Below are 22136 nucleotides of genomic sequence, written 5' to 3'. Positions count from 1 at the left end.
AAAGAAGAGAGATATTTCTACTCATGAGGTATTTCCCATTAGGGAGGAAGTCTTCTCCAGAATCCCCCTTCCTCGGTTATTGGCCAGAATTAAGTCACACGTCCGGGCCTTAGCTGCAAGGGAGGCTGGAAAGTACACAAAGCTGGCATGTTTAGTCTCTGGGGCGGGTGGTTCTCTGCCATCCAGAAAGGAGGAGGAGGGAGTTCCTTGGTGGCTCAGAGGGTTAAGGATATGGTGTTGTCACTACTGTAGCTCCGGTTACTGCTGTGGTAGGGGTTCAATCTCTGGCCTGCGAGCTTCCATATAATCAGCAGGGTCTTCTACACTTAGATCTAACTTTTGTTGAGTTTTTAGCACATGTTTGTTAAAAACTCACAAACATTACATTGTTTACCTAATTAAGCTGTAACAAAATTAGAATGGTCAATAAATTACCTATTGGGGTCTTTGAAGCCACTTCTTCATCTGTTTATCTCTGGAGCCCTAGAGCTATTCATTGGCAAATAAGAATACTGCCCATCTGACTGTAATAACCAAGTGACTTGAAAATCATCATTAAAAAGAAGGACTGATGGAGTTTCACTGTGGTGCTGTGGAAACAATCCGACTAGGAACCATGAGGTTGCGGGTTCGATCCCTGGCCTTGCTCAGTGGGTTAAGGATCCGGCCTTGCTGTGAGCTGTGGTGTCGGTCGAGGCTTGGACCTGTCGTGGCTGTGGCTAAGGTGTAGGCTGGTGGCTACAGCTCCAATTAGACCCCTAGCCTGGGAACCTCCATATGCCGTGGGTGTAGCCATACAAGGACAGAAAAGACAAAAAAAAAAAAAAAGAAAGAAAGAAAAAAAAAGAAAGAAAGACAAACATTCCATCAACGTGGATTCCAACAATCTGGATGGTCGAGACTTGGATCTTCTTTGTTTCTAGCAAAGAGTTAACCTAAGGGGATTGAACAGGCCACTCCTAACATCTGGAGTAAAAGTCACAACCTAAAAGGTCTTAATTCTTGCTCTTTCAGGGTGGGTAAGAACCAGAACGGCCAGAGATCTAGACCCACTACAAAGAATGGCTCAGAAATAAAGATCCCAAACACTGCTGTGTTCCAGTTTATTAGCTTAGGTCAACCCCATTGGCTGGGCTTTTCATTTGAGCCCAGCGAGAGTACATCGCCGTTCACCTGTGTTTTGCATTGGAGTTTCTGTCAACAAGTAATCAAGTCTCTCCAGATGTTTCGCTTGCTATAACAAAGCTACCGTCACAAACAATAACGCACAGATGTTCTCTTTGAAAAGCAGATTAAAAATGTTTTTGTTAATGTTTTCAAATTATCAAATAAATTGTGAAGAATATGGGATGCAAAATTGGTTGCCAGAATATCTCCTCGAAACTGGATTTTTAACAAATTAATTAACTGGAACCTCTTTGGGTAAGATTAATCAGCCTCCAACAAATAGAGTAGAAAAATAAACGTAGTGTTTTTTGTCAAGTAGGATTCAAGTGGTTAAAGATTATGAAATTTGCTTTTCACAGGATTTTATTTCTGTGTGTTTCATTTGCTTGTCCTATCCCCTCTGTCGCTAACTGTACTTCATATGGAGTCTGTTCACTCTTGTGTTACTTTGAGTCGTTGTTTCTGAAATGTTTTTTTCTTTATTTGCTAATTCTCTCCTAAGTCCTGAAAGCTCTTTTCAGATCCTTCTGTCGGTTCGCCCTAACATTTCAGAGCTTTGCCGTTCCTGCTTTTGTAACCGAGCAGGACCCTGCAGGGCCCACTCGGGTCAGACCGCTCCCCCATATCCTCTGCTGAGTACCCAGCAGCTCTTCTCTGAAGTCCCCAGATAACAGTATCCGAGGCATGTTCCTTGTGTTTTTCAGATGCTCAAACCACCACCAAATGGAAGAAGTTAACTACTTGATGGTCATGAGCACCTTGCCTTTAACCATGTTTTACTGAAACCCTTTGGGGATTTGCAATCAGAAGGGGAAGTGTTGGGAGTTCCCATTGTGGTTCAGTGGTAAGGCCCCTGAGTAGTATTCCCTGAGGACGCAGGTTCGATCCCTGGCCTCGCTGCTCAGTGGGTTAAGGATCCAGCGTGAGCTGTGGGGTAGGTGGCAGATGTGGCTCGGATCTGGCATTGCTGTGGCTGTGGCCTAGGCCAGAGGCTACAGCTCCCATTCGACCCCTAGCTTGGGAGCCTCTATGTGCTGCGGGTTCGGCCCTAAAAACAAAAACAAAAACAAAGCAGAAAAACGGCGGCACAAATCTGCTCATCTTGAGGTAGGGGGACATCATTCTGGCTTATCCATGGGTTTAACTTTCCTTACCAAAGTGGCCTGTTTTATGACCTTTCCGTCATGCCTTGTGCATCTTCTTTGGCCTTGAGGAGGGGAATGTGTTTGAGAGTCAAAATGGAGTAGCTCTGGTTCAGATGTCCAAGTTAAAACGAGGTGGCCATTGTGACGTGATTTCAGGGCACGTTCCTGTATTGTTGAGAACTGGACTTAAAGCTTTGTCATGCTCAGAATGTCACCAGCCATTCTCAAAGCAGTCTGTGCTAGCAGATGGCAGGTGCAACCTTATAGCCTCGAGGTCTCCTCTTATAACTGTCAATTTTTTACACAAAATAAAATTGCTTTAGATCAGAGTTTAGCAGAAAAAAGGAGATACCTGTAGCAGCCAATAGCTCCTGTTATGTATATGTTAATACCGCATCAGAAGTTAAAAACCCACTTAGATAAAAGTAGACAGTTTGGCTACAACTCTTCCCCAAACTGCCAGGTCCCGACTGGTTTCCAGGCTTATTTTCCTGAATTCCTGAGGGAATGACATCTGTCTTGGTGGATGGTGAGGCCACTCAAGGTGGCTTTCTCTGGCTCTTTGTACATCCCCTGCCGGAGCAGTGCCTGCTTCGCCTGCATCCTAAGCACAGAACTGACCTCCTACATACTTGCCCTGGGTCCCAGCTGGTGATGGTTCTTACCAAAGGGGCGGTGAGGGGCGTGCCCCTCGCTGGTTTCCCTGGTAACTGATGAGCCAACCTGACATAATTCCCCCCTCACGGGCCCTCTCTCCCTCCCCACTCCCCCTGGAGCGAAGAGGGCGGCCCTGGTTTGCCTGCCGTAGGCGCACACAGCGGGTTGTGGCTCCCGGACCTCACTTCAGACCTGTAAGTTCCCCGTCTGTTACACCGTTGACGTCTCTGTTGCTGACTTTGGGGATTTTCTTCGGTCTTAAAACCGGGCAAGCGCAGGCTTTGTGGGCCTACGAGGTGTCCCCCAACCCTTGTCCATCGGAGGTCCAGTTGCCACTCCCCCAACTACTTCTAATTGGGTCTGCGGGCACCAAAAGGGTAGAATAAGGGACTGAGATCTTAATCACACGAGACTTGGATCCAGGACTCGAAACTGGGGACTATTTCCAATTCAGTGCCCACGTTACTGAACCAAACTTGGGTCCGCTCACCCACGCGCAGTAAAGCCAGTCTGCTGACACCGGGTTGTGGTAAAGAAAATACAGCCTTTACTGTAAAGGCGCATACAAGGAGGATGGGTGGCTCATGTTCTAAAACCCCCCGAACTCCCCAAAGGTTTCGGTAAAACCTCTTTTTCTTTCTTTCTTTCTTTCTTTTTCTTTCTCTTTCTTTCTTTTTCTTTCAAGTAGAGTTGATTTACAATGTGCTGCCAATTTCTGCTGTACAGCAAAGTGACTCAGTTACACACTTGTTCCTTGTTCTTTTCCATCATAGTTTATCCCTCAGCACAACATTTGTAAAGGCCAGGTGAGGATGGGCCTCCAGGTACACGCATCACGCGCAATTCAGCTTAGTTGCTGGTGAGCCAGCTTTAGGCGCCAGGTGTAGGAGCTACAGCCTCAGGACCATCAAGCAGTTAATTTCTCCCCTTTGGTGGTGGTTTTTGCCTCTGAAAAACGCAGGGAATAGGCATCAGATACTGTTATATGCCCAGAGGCGCTAAGGCAGGACTGCGCCCCATTTCAGCAGGATGTAGCAGTTGTCACCTTGTTCCCTGAAAGATTTGGAGAAGGATGAAACAGGATTGGAGATGGGAACCAAGTTCCTTTGCTCTTTGATTCACAACCTTCCCTTTCGTGTCCAACACCTCTGCCCCTGCCCCTCGAGATTGAAGCTAAGTACCAAAGGAAATGGGGGAATTGTAACCGAGCAGGACCCCTCCCCCACGTCCCCTGCTTTAGCTGTCTCTGAGGTGCTGAGATAATAGTAGCTGATGCATATTCCCTGAGTTTTTCAGATGCTAAAACCATCACCAAATGGAAGCAGTTAACTAGTTGAGGATCTCAGGTGCCCCCCCGCCCCCCAGCCTAAGGATTGATCACATCAACCAATCACCACTAAGCAATCAGAGAATTGGGCACCAGCTGATCACGGACCCTGGGACGCACCTCCCTCACCTGGCCTTTAAAAATGCTTTGCTGAAACCCTCCAGGGAGGTTTTTCTTGCTTGGCCCAGCCAGCAGCCTTTCTCTGCTCCAAATGCCAACGGTTCTATTTGTTTGGCCTCAGTCTGCGTCTGGCACAAGAACCTGCACTCGGTAACACTCTTTGCATAGCTTTATAATCCTCTTGGTTTCTTTTAACTTTATTTTCTATTATTATGTAAAAGTTTCATGTCATAGTTTTCTACTGTGCCTTCATTATCTGGTTGGTGTGTTATCTGGTTCATTCCTTTTTCCTCAGGTTGTCATTGTAAAGGGTTTGCTCACAGTCTGTTTCTATTGCTCAGGTTTGTTTATTAATTAGCCTTTTTAGGGCCGCACCCACGGCATATGGAAGTTCCCAGGCCAGGGGACAAATTGGAGCTGTAGCTGCTGGCTTATGCCACAGCTATGCCAGATCCTTAATCCACCGAGCGAGGCCCAGGATCGAACTGGGGTCCTCATGGATACTGGTCAGATTGGTTTGCCCTGAGCCACAATGGGAACTCCCTGCTCCTGTTTAAATGAGGTGGGTTTTCCTGTGCTTGCAGGAGAAGGGTCCTGAATAGAGAGGGGCAAATCAGAACTGCTCAGGGGCTCCCGTTCTGCTCAGGGGTGTGTGGCCTGTGTGGTCACACAGGGTCCTGCTGCTTTGGATTTCATGCTCTTTTGTTACTGCCTCGAAACTTAATTGTTTGTGAACAAGGGGCTCTGGATTTTTCCTTGACCCTGTGCTCTGGGAATTACCTAACGGGTCCTGATGGGTAGTATTTCAAAAACGTGGCCTCTCTGTTGGCACCTGAGCAGTTGGGACCTTCTCGTGGCTGACGGGTGAACTTCTGTCTCCCACTAGTGTTTCTGTTTGCTCAGTTTGGATTCCACTCCCAACAAGATTCTTTTTCAGGGAGCGTCTTTCTTCTTCAGAGGCGGGGAGATGTTCCTGGGTAGTTTTGAAGTTCATGTGGGCTTCATTGACCTTAGTGATGGGTTCTCGTGGTCCTGGCAAATGTTAACTATGAAGATATGTCTCTCGGGTGGTTCTCAGATCCTCCTACTCAACATTCCACTCAGAGTGGAATACTTCTTTTGGAAGGATTTGTTGCCAGTTTTTGTGTCCTGGGTATCTTAAGATCAGAACACCCCGTTATCCTCCCTATGGGAGCCTCGCACAGCTACTAAACCCATAGGGGTCCTGCTGATGTTGGAGTTTGCCCACGTTCTGGAGTTCATGGGCCTACCAGTCACTTGCTTTTGTTGAAAGTTTAGTTGCCTGTGGACTGTTTCTTTTGCTATCCTAGTGGTTATGAGGCAATTTGGAGAGATTAAAAATCTATTGCCTTCATGATCTGGCTGCAACTAGAAGCCGTTATAAGAATGTTTAGATTTGATGCACTTATTACAGAAGCATTAGCCATTAGCTAAAGTACTACACCAAACTTCCAAAGACCGTTTTCTAGAACCATTTCAATCCAAGAGCCTCAATGTACAGTAGGAAAAGAAGTGTGATTCTAATAGGCTGGGCACATGTGCTCTCCTTTCAGCACTGAACATTAACGTTTAAAAATTCGGTTTAAAAAATAAAAACCTTCATAAAAAATAAAGTTCTATCATGAGTCCAGTTAGCTGGGAACATAAATACATCCACTACGTTATCAAATCTGGCAAAAATAGTCAACCCTGGAATCACAAAAGCAGATGAGAGATACCCAGTCGACATCTAAAAGAAGAGATGCCGTTGTTTTTAAAAAATCTTTCATAGCATAAATAAAACGAGGCAGTAATATGCCTTCGGCTCACTCTATGCAGCAGCGTTTATTTGGGCAGAATAGGACCACAGGATAGCCACCTTTCAAAAGTATTTAAAGTCATAATATGTCCCAACAAAGACCTTTTTTTAACCAAGATTCACCTGCCACTCATTCATTCACCAGGTATATGTGAAATGTACCAGGTGCCCGAGGTGCTAAGAGGAGAAGACACAGCCCCCGCTTATTAGAAACTAGGCGGGCAGCCTGGAAAGGTGACAGGAAATGTGATGGGTCCTCAAGCAGGGACCGTAAGAGGGAAAGCCGTGTCAGTTTAGGAGGTCAGAGAGGGCTCAGGCCCACACTCTGGGTCCTCCTATGTTCTAAAGCCAAGCTGCCTTCCAAGCTGAACTAAATCACATTTTTCTTCAAGTCTTTGAGTCTACTTAGCAAGTAAGCCTTACCTCCTCAAAGCCATTTTATAATGATATGACCCTTCCTTTGAAGTCCAAAACATACAGTCTCATGTTTGCCTGTATATTGTAAGACTAGTTAATGGTTTTATTAAGTGTCTATTGCTTTTCTCCAGCTGAATTATAAGCATTCCCATGATAGAAGTTGTAGCTTTTTGGGGGTGGGGTGGGGGGAGGTGCTCCAGTGGCACGTGGAAGTGCCTGGGCCAGGGATTGAACCTGCCCCGCAGCAGCGACAACATAGATCCTTAACCGGCTGTGTCACAAGGGAACTCCCAGAAGTTGTATCTTTAATGGCCTTTTCAAACATCGAATATGATACTAGGCACACAGTAGATGCCTAATAAATGCTTGTTAAAGAAGGGAACAAATGAGTGGGTAAATGAAGTTCTATAGCTCAATTGCTGCAAACAGAAACATAAGATTTGTTTATGTTTGGTTACGATTGGTGTGGTACAGGAAATTCTATAAAACGGGTGATGCATTCTTCAGAGTGTGGGAGGACCGAGCTGCTTCTGAGACTGAAATGATGCAACTCGTTTTGCAAGGTAAAGAAGGATTCTGGTACGGATAAAAAAATGTACTGTCAAGTGAATTAAGTGCTTAGCTCAAAATACACAGCTTGTAGAGCACAGAGCAAAATTGTATGGTGGAAAAAACATAAGCGTTGGAATAAGGGACACCCAGAGTCAAATGCTGAGGTGTCCTTTACCAGTTAGGTGGCCCCGGGAGGAGCGATAGGGTATTACCCAGTCTGTCTTTACATATATTTTTGTGTACAATTATGAGTCTGCATTCTTGATACAACTCAGCCTGATATAATTCACATGTCGCGACATTATGTGTCAACTGATGGGTACTGTAAGCTTTGCATTGATGGTCTAAAATTGTCAGCGCCCTCAAAGTTTTTATAGCAATGGGACAGATTTAGAGAATACGTGTTCGGCTTCTTGTCACATAGACAAGATCTTTCATCCCAAGCCCCAGTCATGTTACCATAAGACTTGTTTGGAAATTGTAACATCTGAAACTTTTGTAAAAGACAGTCTTAATTCTTAAACTTGTCATACATGCAAGGCAGTAATTATAGGCTTCAGAACTATAGAATTTTGTACTGAGCTTGATGTAAAAAGGGAACAAAACATCTTCCTACCCTATCAGTGCCACAGCTCATCTTGTGATAAAGAAAGAGGTCAGACTCCATTATTTGTTTGTCATCATTCTGCCAATACAGGTTCTCTCATGCTGTCAAATTAACAGGACTAAGATCAGGGGACTGTTTAATAAAGCAATGAGTTTCTCCGTATTTCAGCTATTTTCTTCTAAAGCTATGGAGCTAATGAGAATGTTTAAATATGTTGACAAGGAACAAAAATATTTTTAAGACCTCTTTATTTTGTCTCCTATCCGTTTTATCCTTGCTACCGAAACTTTGAGTTGTGGTCAAACTAAGAGCTCACGGATCTCATTTATCGAGATGTAGAAATGTTGGCAACAACGCCCTTCTGACGGGCAGCTCGAAAACAATGAAGATGGCCATGTGTAGATGGTGAAATCATAGGAGACGATATCTCAAGCCAACAGGGGGAAAAAAAAAACCCCACGCCGTTCCCTAGAGATGAGTGCTGTTCCCTGGAGATGAGTGCGGTTGGGCAGGTGCCCACACACAGGTGTGAGCGAACACTGAAGAAATCAAATGATAGATGATGTAAGGTAGTATAATGATTTCTTTTTTTTTTTTTAATGATTTCTAGGTCAGAATTTTTGCCTGGGAGTGAGATACTATTAGACATTTTGGAGACATCTTTATAACGAAGAAGCATTCTCAGGTGTTGTGAAACATATTCACAGGTTGTTGGATTTTGTTCTACACATTCCATTAGATCAAGCTTGTTAATTGTGTTTGACTCTTCTGTACACTGAAGTTTTCCTTTTAATCTATATCTTTCTGAGTGAGATGTGTTAAAATCCTCCACTAATCGTAGAGTTGTAAAATTTTCTATGCCGTAATTTTTTTTTGGGGGGGGGGGGGACTTTAAATATTTGGAGGGTCTGTTGGGTTGCTCTTTGGGTGGCATATCTTAATCCCTTTCAGCCCTTTTCTGTCATATTTAGAGAGTTTTTCTGGATTAAAAAAATCTGAGGTGAGAAACTATAATTTGAGTTGAATTCATGTTTTTGTGGTTACTAATGCGTTTTTATTTCTAACGTCTTTCGCGTTTTCTTTCCACACCTTGTAGTTTCTATTTTTTAATTCATCTTTTTGGTATTGCTTCCTCTCTTTTTTTCATCTTCTCGTTTGGAAGCTACTCTATTTCTATCCTTTTAGTGGGAACTCTTAAATGCTTAACATGTATATTGATCTAGAAAGTTAGTATCTCTGCCCTCCTCCTGAACAAGATAAAACTTTGGGACATAAACTCCAAGCAGAATCCTCCCATCTTGCATGTTTTTTTTTTTTTTTTTGCTATTTCTTGGGCTGCTCCCGTGGCATATGGAGGTTCCCAGGCTAGTGGTTGAATCGGATCCATAGTCCCCGGCCTATGCCAGAGCCACAGCAACGCTGGATCCGAGGCGCGTCTGCAACCTACAACCACAGCTCACGGCAACGCCGGATCGTTAGCCCACTGAGCAAGGGCAGGGACCGAACCCGCAACCTCATGGTTCCTAGTCGGATTCGTCAACCACTGCACCACGAGGGGAACTCCCATCTTGCATGTTTTTGTTGTCTAGCATTTAGTTGTTCCATGTTTCTAACTTCCTATTACTCATTATCATTGCTGTTGCCTTTATAGTTAACGTTTATTTAGATTTGAATTCCTTGTTGAGTCATGACAACTCTCATTGCCTCTTAGATTCCACTTCTTCATTCTAGGTTCAGTTTCCTTATGGAAAAAGCTCCTATATCCTTTGGAGCTTTTTCAGCCAGTGTCTGATAACTCTTCCTTTGTTTTTCTAAAAATGTCTTTGTTTTGCCTCAAGCCTGAATGAACGCAGCTTAGTTTGAGAATAGAATTGAGGTTAACAGTTGAAGATAGTATTCAATTATCTTCTGACGTTGTTGATGATAAGCCTTTTTTCAGTCTAATTTTTATTCTTTGGTCTTTTCTCCCCCCATTACAATTTTCGCTTTGTTTTTGTTATTCTGCAGCTTCACTGTGTTGAACCTCTCCTTCTGGAACTCTTATCAAATGTGTTGCACCTTCTCATTCTTTCCTCCATGTTAATGTTTTGGTCGTATTTTCCACCTCTTTATTTCTCTTTGCTGAACTATAAGCAATTTTCAGTTTGTTTTCAGATGTGTCTAAGCAGATACTGGATTTTAATTCTAATAGCTACTTTTCGTGTTCCTTTTTAAAATTCTTTCTTCACAGAGTTCCTGTTGTGGCTCAGCAGTAATGAACCCAACTAGTATCCATAGGATGCGGGTTCAATCCCTGGCCTCGCTCATTGGGTTAAGGATCTGGCGTGGCTGTGAGCTACAGTGTGGCTGGCAGCTGCAGCTCCGATTCTACCCGTAGCCTGGGAATTTCCATATGCCTTGGGTGCAGCCCTGGAAAAAAAAAAAAACAACAAAAAAAAACCCTTTCTTCATGTCTTTGTTTTAACTCCTGTCTTCAAAGGTCTCACTTTAAATTCTCATTTATATAGCTTAAACATCGAAAGAACACATTCCTCCCTAAGTAGGTAAGATTATTTGGTAGTTTCCTATGTATCTTCCCAGCGTTCTTATACAAGTATAAGGATTTTGTAACATTCTGATTTTCTCTCTCACCATAAGACATCAGCATATACTAACAATGGCCTGTTTGACTTTTTGCACATAGAAGCATGACCTCATTCCTTTTTACCTTTACATAGCATTGCGTTGTGTGGACACATCATGGTTAGTGTAACCAGTACCCTGCGCTTGGCTTGTTTCTTTTTACCCTTGAAGATAATACTGTAGTGAATAACTTGTACATAGGTCATTTTAGGAGCACTCTGGTATATCTATGTGACAGCCACAGATGGCCTTGCTAGGTCAAAGGCTAGCTACATTTGTAATTTTGATAGAACTCAATTGTTCATAAGGATTAAAACATTTTGTGCCCCACCAACCATCATGAAAGTGCCTGATTCTCCACAATCTCACTAACAAACTGTGTGTCAAACTTCTTTCATCCTTTTGAGCATAGCTCCCATAAAGTCTCTTCTCTTGGAGATGACTGCACTGTCTCCACTTCTCTCCGTCTTCCTGCGTATTGTCTGAGGGCTTCTCCCTCACTGAGGCTCCCTTTGTGTTAGCGTCTCTTCACCGGAGATTTCCCGCTCCCTTTTTCTGGTTATCTATTGCTACGAACAAATTGCCCTATGGTATAGTGGTTTAAAAGGGCTCTTGTACATTTTTCATGATTTCCTGGGTCAGGGATTTAGGCAGGGCTTGACCGGGTAGTTCTTGCTTGAGTTCTTATTGTTGCAGTCAGCTGCCAACTGGGCCTAGAGTCATCGGAAGGCTTTACTGGGTCGGAGAGCTAGGACGGCTCAGCTGACAAGGTAGGTGGGAGCGCCTGTGTGTGAACCTTCCAGCATGGCAGCCTCAGAATGGTGATACTTCTTTACATGGAGGTCCTGGGCTCCAGCATGAATGAGTCAGCAAAAAAGCTGGTAGATTTCAAGACCTCTTAACGTCTAGCCTCAGAAATCATGTGGCATCACTTCAGCTATATTCTTTTGGTCGAAGCAGTCACAAGCCTGCCTGGAAATGAAGTGAAATATCCGTGGAATATCAAGACTATTTTGGTTACTATTTTTTTAAAACCATCACATTTCTGAAGTCCCATGGGTCCCGGATTGTAGAGGGATCCCTACAAGATATAGTTCCTTTTTTTTTTTCAGCCAGGTAGCTCTCCTAGAGATTTTATTGGTCTGGAACCAAGTTTCTATATTGACTTCTCAGCTTAGAGATTCCCATACCATATAGGTAGTAAAAATTCACACTACTCATTTACTTGTAGCATAAACCTGTGGCTTCATTTTCTCACAAGAAACTTGTGTGTGTGTGTGGGTCTTTTTAGAGCTTCACCCACGACATCTGCAGGTTCCCAGGCTAGGGGTCCAATCGGAGCCATAGCTGCCGGCCTACACCACAGTCACGCCAGATCCGAGCCATGTCTGCGATGTACACCACAGCTCACGGCAACACCAGATCCTTAACCCACTGAGCGAGGCCAGGGATCAAACCTTCATCACCATCAGATTTGTTTCGGCTGAGCCATGATGGGAACTCCCAAGAAACATTAAAAATCCATCTAAAGTTGTGGGTGGAGACTACTTCCTTATTAAATCCTTGAGCCAATGAGGCGAGTTCTGGTCTGCCTTAATGAAGGGGCAGCTCTTCTGGGATTCTGGTTTTACAAAACGAAATGCATTCCAACTCATTGTCTTGAATTGACCCACAGCCACAGCTTCTCTCCCTATATGGTCATGAAATCCCAATACTTGGCCACGAGGACCTGTATCTAGATCTGATGCTATATCCTATTCCCACCCCAAACCCATGGAGCCTTGCTTTTGATTCCCTCTTTTGCACTTGGAAGGATTTTCTTTCCCTTTAAATTAGGCTCTATGTTAATACATTCTATTGAGCATCTCTGTGTTTGTACTGGGAGGGTTTTCTACGGTAACTCAGTCAAAGATGGTCCTGGAAGTCCTCAGTTCTCAAACAAATTTTGAAGTTAAAAAAAAAAGACATTATTGAAGGATTGTCCTTAAAGATAAGTTTAAGAGGTCATCATTCTTGGACCAAGAATAGATGTTTTCCCTCTACCAGCCTGCTTTGCTATAAGGGCATCTCTTCCTTACTTTCTGATCTAGATCAATGGGCAAATTCTATTTTCGCCAACCTCAAATGGCAGCTGAAGCGCATGTAGTCACTGCCTTTTTGCCATCCAGCACAGCTATTCTTCTTGTTGTAGATTTGGCAGGATAATCAATAGGACCCAAATGGCAATCAATTTTATGTGATTGCACTTGGTTTCCCATCGATTTCAATGCTGACTCTATGGCAGAATAATGAGGGAAATGTGATGCCAATCATTGCCTGTGAATGCCACTGCACATCTCTCTAGGTGACTGAACAGCATTAAAGAGACGAGGAGAGAGAGAGAGAGAGAGATGTGCTGGCAAAAAAACAGTGAGGACATAGCAAACCCTGATACTGAAGATGAAGGAAAAGATGCTAATAGAGATGTGAAAAGGAAAGCTTGAATTTTGACACCCCTCTGATCCAGAACACCATCGCAAAACCTTTTGGGCTGGTACAGTGGAGGGTGAAAATCAGCCTCAGGGCCACATAGCCTGAAAAGATTTCAAGGTGTGTTTCCCTAACAATCATGAAGTTAAATGGCTTAATCTCAGTGAGGAGACCTTTGTTCTAAGTTCCCACTTTGAAATGGTTAATTGCTTTTTGACCGTCGAATGCCACTTGCTTGAAGCCAAGAGTTACATTTTTATTTACCCACAAAGTACGCAACCATCCTCCACCACGTGCATTCTCGATGAATAATTGATAGAAATAGAAAAAGCTATCCAGACAAAGTATAACCTAATCTATGGACCCAAGAATGTATTATTAGTGTTCTCCCGACTTATCCAGGCAGTACTGACATCCTAGTTTGACGTAGGACAGAGCCATCATGCCAAGCAAAGAATCGCAGCAGATGCTAATAAGGAGGCAAAGTTAATAAGACACAGTTAACCTGGATTTCTTCTAACGCATGAGCTCTACTCCACCCTTGTGTTATTTAGCCCTGCCTTTGGCAAAAGGTTTCCGTAGTTTTTAAATGTTTGTTTTGAAAGGGAAATGGATTCTCAGTAGCCAGAAATTAAAGTAATATGGAAAGACCTATATTAAGACACATCCCTTCCACCATTGTCTCCGCTCTTTTAAGTCATCAGTCATCTTCCTTGTGTTCCAGGGCTTCCTTATGCAATTACAAGCACATATAAGTAAGTATTCTTACAGTTGCCACTTACACAAAAGGAAGCACACTATCTATGTTTTCCTGCCTCTCCACCCCCCCCCCCCCCATGTAACCTAGAGATTATTTTTCCCACATCGGTTATAGAGAAGAATACCTTCTGTTTGAGCAACTGCTTAGTGTTCCATCAAATGGATTAGGCAAACTTTTATTTAACTCATGCCCTAGTAATGGACAATCGGGTTGTGTCCAAGCTTTTGAAATTTACAAACAGCGCTGCAATGAATAATCGTGAACATGTACCATTTCTTACATGGGCAAGCGTATCTGTGCAATAGGTTTGAAAGGTAAACATGTTTTGTAATTCTGATAGTGTCAATTTGCTTTCGAAAGCGGGTTATAACATTGGCCTCTCCACACGTAATGGTGAGTGTACCTGCTGCCCCACAGCTTTACCAGTAGAATGTGTTGTCAGATGTTTAGAGTTTTGCCAATCTGAGAAGTGAGCAACAATAGCCCAGTGTAATTGGAATGTGAATTTCTATAGCTATGACTGAGGTCGTGGGTATATTTTTATATGCTTTATGGGACAATTATATCGGGGGTTGTGTATGTGTGTGTGAGCCATCTGTGTATATTCTTTGTCTATTTATCCATGTTTCGTGACATGCTTTTATTTTTATTTCCCCCTTCTTTTTTACATTTAAGTCTCCAACCTATTTGGGACTTGTTCCATTGTACAGTTTGGGGCATAGCTCCAACTTTGTATTTTTCCAGTCGCAGCCCAGTAGTCCTCATAAGGGCCATCAGCTAGTGATGACTGCTTTATCGTATATTAACATCATGTACCTAGTTTACTTTCTGGTTTCTCTAGTTCTCTTCCATTGGCCTCATTCTTTATTCAAGCACTTTTTCAATTATTGAGACATCCCAGTATGTTTAAGTGTCTGATAGGGTCGGTGTCCTTGTATTGCTTTTCTTTTTCAGAATCTCACAGGCTACTCTTGGCTGATTTTGAAGTGTTTCCTGCAGTTTTGTTTGTGATCATTTAACCTTGAGGATGAGGACATGAAGGGTAAAGCAGACTTCTGCATATGTCATAGGATTTTCTTTCTATAGATTATTTTTCTCTTCTTTTTTTTTTTTTGTCTTTTTTGCTATTTCTTGGGCCGCTCCCGCGGCATATGGAGGTTCCCAGGCTAGGGGTTGAATCGGAGCCGTAGCCACTGGCCTACGCCAGAGCCACAGCAACGCGAGATCCGAGCGACGTCTGCAACCTACACCACAGCTCACGGCACCGCCGGATCGTTAACCCACTGAGCAAGGGCAGGGACCGAACCCGCAACCTCATGGTTCCTAGTCGGATTCGTTAACCACTGCGCCACGATGGGAACTCCTATTTTTCTCTCCTTTTTTAAAAAAAATGAGGCTGAATGTTTTGATGGAGAGATTTGATGCAGAGTTTTCTTGTGAATCTAAGGTTAACTTCACATTGGCCAACATAACCCAATGGCCAACATAACCCAATGGAAGCTTGCTCTGAGTAAAAGTAGGTGAGCCCTTGGCAGCTAGAGCCCCATCTTCCGGTCCTAAGAAGAACTGTGCCAGTAAGACACAATCCCCTGGCTTCGGGTCTAATATGCCTTAAGGGGAAAAGTGCAGGAAGCATTTGTTTGGCTCTTTTGAGTGAAAGCTGGAAAAGATGCCTTGACATTTGTGAGTGAAGCCTGCACCCAGACTAGGGCAGGTGTGGCATGCATCCCATACCCTGCTTTAAGCTATTCCTTCCTCAGATTGGAAAATAGTGACTCAAGCAGCTGGACATGGCCCAGGAGGAGCCATTCATAGCACATCAGCTGAATCAGAAAGCACATCTGGGCCTACCTGCATTAGGGTGGTCAGGAAAGACATCCAGTAGGAAGGTGGACTTGAGCTAGATCTTGAAGGATCAGAGAAGGGGTTTTCTTTTTCTTTGCTTTTTTTTTTTTTCTTTTTTCTTTGGCTGCCCTGCAGTATAAGGAGTGCCTGGGCCAGGGATTAGATCTGAGCTGCAATCGAGACCTACATCACAGCTGTCTTGCAACACTGGATCCTTTAACCCACTGTGCAGGGGTGGAGGATTGAAGCTGCATCCTGATACTGCAGAGATGCTGCCAATCCTGTTGTGCCACAGCGGGAACGCTGAGAGGGAGTTTTCCGATGGATGAGTTTGGAAAGGGCATTCCAGAGAGAGGGAAGACAAATGGCCCAATGGCCCAGAAGTTGAGGGATGCCCCGTGCGTTCTGGGAGCAGCAAGTGTTTGGTGGGGTGTGTGCGGGTAGACCCTTCAGGGCTCTCTGTCAGCATCTGAACCCTAACTCTGACCCCTTTCTCTGGTCTATGGGAAATCGCTGAAGCTTTTTTTTTTTTTTTTTTTGTCTTTTTGCTATTTCTTTGGGCCGCTCCCGTGGCATATGGAGGTTCCCAGGCTAGGGGTTGAATTGGAGCTGCAGCCACCGGCCTACACCAGAGCCACAGCAACACGGGATCCGAGCCGCGTCTGCAACCTACACCACAGCTCAGGGCAACGCCGGATCGTTAACCCACTGAGCAAGGGTAGGGACCGAACCCACAACCTCATGGTTCCTAGTCGGATTCGTTAACCACTGCGCCACGATGGGAACTCCTGAAGCATTCTTTATTTCACCTGCTTTTTACTATTAAAAAAAAAATCTTACTTTCCCGTGGTAAATATGTCTTTCTCGCCTCCTGCTTTGTTCCTCCAAAAAGACCTGCTACAGTTTCTTGTATGTATTTTCAGAATTTTCTGTCCAGAAACACGTGTTATGTGTACAGGTCCTTTTTAAAAAGAGATTATATGGTGGTGTCTTGTCCTGCACCTTTTTCTTCTTCACTCAATTTCTAATCTTTTCTATAACTGCTCTTGAGAAGACACGCCATTCGGGGGCACAGCACCTTTCCCATTTGGTATGATGACTTTTCCTCCACTAAACGTAATAACTGCTCTGTAGTGAGAAATTTGGCACTGTGGCTTCAGACAGAGACACCAGTTTATTAGAATAATGATAGTGTGTGGTCAGGGGTTATCATAGAACTAATCGGAACTGTGCACCGTGTTTGGATGAAGCCAGAAATGTTGTGTTTCTTATATGCAGGCTCAGAGGTGTGAAGCCATAGCACCTCCCACACATTCAGTCTGTGGTCCATTGTGTGCTGTTTCCACATGATCCAGACAGCCTGTAGTTAGCCTTTACTTTGCCCACAAATGTTTTTCTGTGCTATAGTTTTATTTTTGTTTTATTTATTTTTTGCCACGGCACGCAGTGGCTTGATGTGGGGGGGTCTCCGTTCTTAGACTGGGGATTGAACAGCAGTTAAAGGACGGAATCCTAACCACTAGACCACCGGGGAACTCCTCTAACTTGATTTTTAAGAAGTCCTGGAGTTCCCGTTGTGGTTCATTGGGTTGAGAACCTGGCTAGTATCCATGAGGATGTGGGTTCAATCCTGGCCCCACTCAGTGAGTTAAGGATCTGGCATTGCTGTGAGCTGTGGTGTAGGTCGCAGACAAGTCTCGGGTCTGATGTGGCTGGCGTAGGCTGGCAGCATAGCTCAGATTTGACCCCTAGCCTGGGAACCTCCATACGCAGTGAGTGCAGTCCTAAAAAGACAAACAACAAAAACAACAACAAAAAACCAAAAAACCCAGTCTCATGGCAAGGTAACTGAGCCACAAAAAGTGAAGAAAATGGCATAGAGAGCAGAACTCATCTGCCAAGGAAGGGTTCTCTCGCACCCCACTCCGCCGCCCACTGTCCGCTCTTCAGGCTCTTCCCGCTGGGTAAGAACAATGGACCTTTATTAGGTGCACACTTGCAAACAGATGTTCAGTGTTCGTTACACAAACTTGTTGTCATAGATCAGTTGCTAGGTGTTTTGTTTTTTTTTTTCCTAACTGCAAAACATTCTAGGGTATTTGCAGTTAGATTTTCGAGCACCACACATTTTTCCCAGTAAGGTTAACGTCGGCACTTTTTCATCAAACAGCTCTTGACTTGGTGGCCAGGCTTTTGGGAACGATCTGTGGGGAGGAAAGATGGGAGTGAGTGAGCAAGGGTGTGGATCACGGCCAAGGCCACCACAGCACACCCCGAGTTACAGCATTTACAGCATATGACTGTCCAGTGTCTGCGGCTACTCTTGTCACTCTACCCATATCCTCTTACTCGATCTAGATTTCATTAAAAAAAAAAAAAGAGAAAGAAAGAAAAAACCCAGCAAAAAATGCTGCAGTGGGAGATCTTTTACAAACATCTTGAAACCCTTGAACAAGACGATCTGTAGGAGAAGAATTGCTGGGTCAAGGAGTGTTACACGTTTACAACATGAAAACAAAGGCCAAGCTGTCCTTGTGGGCCGAACCGGTTTGATGCTGCCATTAACATGGGGCAAGTCCCTACACCCTCACCAACGAGGAGGATAGCAAACATTTTCACGAGTGAAAAGCAGGAATTCATCTGTTTTTATGTGCATTTCTTGAAACGTGGGTGAAGCATAAGTGTGAATGGGAAGCATTTTCATGTGCTTATGGCTATTGGCAGGTCTTTTTTTCTGAACTGCCTTTTCATGCCTCTCACTCTCTTTTTCATTAACATGTTAGCTTTTCTTTCACTGAATTAGAAGACTGAAGGTGTGGGTCTTCTTTTCAGGGCCCTGCGTGCAGCATATGGAGTTTCCCAGGCTAGGGGTTGAATTGGAGCCGCAGCTGCCAGCCTGCATTACGCCACAACTACAGCAACGCCAGACCCTTAACCCACTGAGCAAGGCCAGAGATCAAACCTGTATCCTCCTGGATACTAGTCAGATCCGTAGCCTGCTAGGCCACAACGGGAACTCCCGAGACTCCAGGATTTTACATGAGGGTGAAATACAGTCACGTTTTAGAAAGATCATTTGCTCTGTAGCACCACTTTGAAATCAGTTCATCATTCACTAAAGTACCCATTTTAGTGATTCCTGAAGAATCCGATGTCTCTGCGACTCGCTGAAGGAGAAAAACCTACTATAAGAGTTAAAACGTTGATAGAATCTCATAGGCTGAATTCCACTGAAGTATTGTTTTATTCTTTTTGAAGTTTTGAGGGTTAAGCAGAAAATACCAGTAGCCAGGAAATGTGACAACCAAAAGCTCAGAGGAGGGATACCTTCTGAGGGCAAAATAAAAATGGATTTCAGACTGTTGGAAAGGTAGGTAATAAAAGATACGCCAGTTGTATTAATTGCTCTCAAACACTGCTTGCTTTTCTCTCTGAAGGTCAGAGTTATTTCTTCTTCTTTGCAGAATACACACTTGGTAACTGCTGCTTAGTGAAGGCAATCCTTGTCCTGCTTGGAACTTTGCCATTTCCCCTTAGACACAGTCTGAACTCCCCAGGCCAGCACTCGGGCCCTTTCGTCCTGGCTTTGAGCTGCCTTCCCAATAGGATCTGTCTGTGTTCTCAAAGGTGACGTGGCGGTTCCATCCACAGTAGAAAGGACCATTGTCCTTGGCCTTCATGGTTCCTTTTCTTAGAACCCTCCACCCGGGGCCCATCTGGCCCCCCCAGGTCAGCCAGGTCGTGCATCGCTTTGAAATCTTGCTTCGCTCTTCCCTAGAGTCCTCTAGGCCTTGCCCTCCCCAGCCATTTGGTTTTTCCTTAGGTGCTCGTTTAACCTCTTCTATGAAGTGAGTTTTGGTTCCTCAACTAGATGCCGAGGCTCCCGAGGTCAAGCGTCCGTGGTAGATTGCCTAGTGGCTCCCTCCCAGGTGTGGGGCCTGTCCCAGTGCTAGGCATTCAAATATTTACGAAATGAATGTTATGGGTAGGACCTTGGGTGCAGCTAGCCTGGTGCCTGCGGTCTTTGTAGAACTTTCTACCAAAAGATGCTAGCTTCTGCCATTCTGTCTCTACCCCAGCCTAATGAGCCATGTCCTCCCCCTATTCCTTCACCCTTGGGGTTCTCTGGCTGTCCAGTCCTTGCTCTTCTGTTCATCCTCTGGGAAAATCTCAAATCACTCCATATTTTCTGCCACCGGTGACAGGAGTGCAGCCTAACCAACCTCCCTCTGGAGTCAGACTCATCTGGCTGATAGTCGCATGTCTGTCGGCGGGGGGGGGGGGGGGGGGGGGGTCTGCCTGTGGACAACCTCAAGTTCTAACTGTCTAAAACCAGACTCACTGCGGTCCCTTGACCCTGTTTCTGTGGTTGCTGTCTTCACCGGTGGCCCCGCTGGCCTCCTAGTCATCCAAGCGGGAGCTCCAAGAGTCATCCTGGATCCCTCCTCATATACCAAGCCCTGCCAATCTGAGTTCTCCAAAGTAACCCCTTTCTACCCCATCTCAGTGCTCTAGTTAAGGCCTGCAACATCTTTCTGGATAATCGTAGCCTCTTAACTAGTCTTTTCTGACCTTAAGCTCATGCTTCTCGATTTCTTGCAAAATGATCTATTTCCTCTGTTCAGAACAGTTCCCCAGGCAACTGTTCCCTTGATGCCTCCATGGTGACACCCCCAGTTCTCAACCTGTTGTATCAGGCCCACAGAGCTCAGGTCCTGGCTGCTTCTCCTGCCCTGTTCCTCTCGACCCCCATTGACTGCAGCATCCACACAGACCTGATGATGGTGCCTGCCCGACTGCCAGCACACCCGTCCTGCTTTTGCCTGTCTCTTGCTCCAAATGTCCGCCTTGGCTCTATCACTCTTCCACTTTGCGTAGACCTGGCCAGATCTCTTCATCCTTTAGCAATGGACTCGGGCTGCCCTTCCCCAGGAAGCAAAGCGTTTGTTTATAACTGATCCCTCCTTTTCAGTGTCCCCCTCCTGGCTCCGCAATACCCCTTCCAAATCACGGTGATTTCACATAGAATGCAGTACGTTATTTACGCTATTTGTGCTTTTTGGTATCTGGCTTCTGACTCGATTGTGGTCTCCAGGAGGACAGGGTCTCCTACAGTGTGCATCTTAGTTTGACGTCTTAGATGCCCAGTTTGCTGAATGAGAAAACAGTGTTTATTTCTCCTCTGCGTAGAGACAATTGCAGTTGATATATAGATGACATTGTTTAGGATATGTCACAATCCAGCTTCTACCGCCTTACAAAACCTGTGCCTGTGGGCTTATATAGGATAAAGTTTTCAGAATTGGTGTCAATGCCAGATTTTTTTTTTTTTTTTTTTGTCTTTTTGCTATTTCTTTGGGCCGCTCCCTCGGCATATGGAGGTTCCCAGGCTAGGGGTCGAATCGGAGCTGTAGCCACCGGCCTACACCAGAGCCACAGCAACGCGGGATCCGAGCCATGTCTGCAACCTACACCACAGCTCACGGCAATGCCGGATCGTTAACCCACTGAGCAAGGGCAGGGACTGAACCCGCAACCTCATGGTTCCTAGTCGGATTCATTAACCACTGCGCCACGACGGGAACTCCCCAATGCCAGATTTTATCATGTATATTTGGTACCTGTTGAATCCTTCCTTTGCAGCTTTTCCTGGCTAAACCTCAACAAAGTGCAACAGAGTGGGAGGCATGAACTCTATGCTTTTTATGACATGACTGGTATAGGTTAAATGTGTGTGGCAATAGGCTGCTTTTATAAATGGATTTGCCTGGATATTGCTTCTCTGATGAGACCACAAGTTGCCAAGGGAACGAGGGATAACCACAAGCCAAAGCCAGAGTAAACCAAGTGGCTGTGGGGATAAAGAGGTCTGTAAGGCTGGAGGTGGAGAGGAACAGAAAATAAAACAGTAAAGTCTTATATTCGAGCTGCTGCTGTCACGGCAGTATTTCTGACCAAATGGTGACCCAAGCATCAGAACAGGAGCAAGAGAGAATCAGGCAATTTTATCTTGGTTTCTGGTTCTTAGTAAGGAAATATAAAATTTCAAATTCCTTTAGCATACAGGAGGCAATTATCAGCCATCTTCCAAGTCACTCCAAGTGTCAATGGGTGCTCAAGGTAATTTGTTGGTCAGTTTCTATCTGCTTCTGCCCCCTAGTGGTTCATTTGGAGTTGTCCCTCTTAACCTTGGAACAGTTTTTGGCTTCTTGTGCAGGAAGACAATTTTGCCTAGAAGTGAAGACGGGAGTGGGTGTTTTTGTTTTTGTTTTTTTTTTTTTGAAGTATATAAAACAAATTTTTTTTGTTTGTATAGTTGATTTACAATGTAGTGTTAACTTCTGCTGTCCAAAGTGATTGGGTTATACATACATATAATTTTAAAAAATATTTTTTCCATTATGGTTTATCATAGGATGTTGAGTGTAGTTCCCTGTGCTGTACAGTAGGAACTCGTTTATCCCTTCTGTTAACTCCCGCTTCCCACTCCATCCCTTCCCCAACCCCCTCAGCCTTGCGAACCACACCTCTGTTCTCTATGTCTGAGGATCTGTTTTGTAGGTAGGTTCATTTGTGTGATATTTTAGATTCCACATAAGTGATACCTGTTGTATATTTCCTGACATATT

Source organism: Phacochoerus africanus, chromosome X (assembly GCF_016906955.1).
Source record: "Phacochoerus africanus isolate WHEZ1 chromosome X, ROS_Pafr_v1, whole genome shotgun sequence".
In the NCBI taxonomy this organism is placed as follows: domain Eukaryota; kingdom Metazoa; phylum Chordata; class Mammalia; order Artiodactyla; family Suidae; genus Phacochoerus; species Phacochoerus africanus.
The sequence above is the reverse complement of the archived record's forward strand: the minus strand, read 5'-3'. Positions refer to the sequence as shown.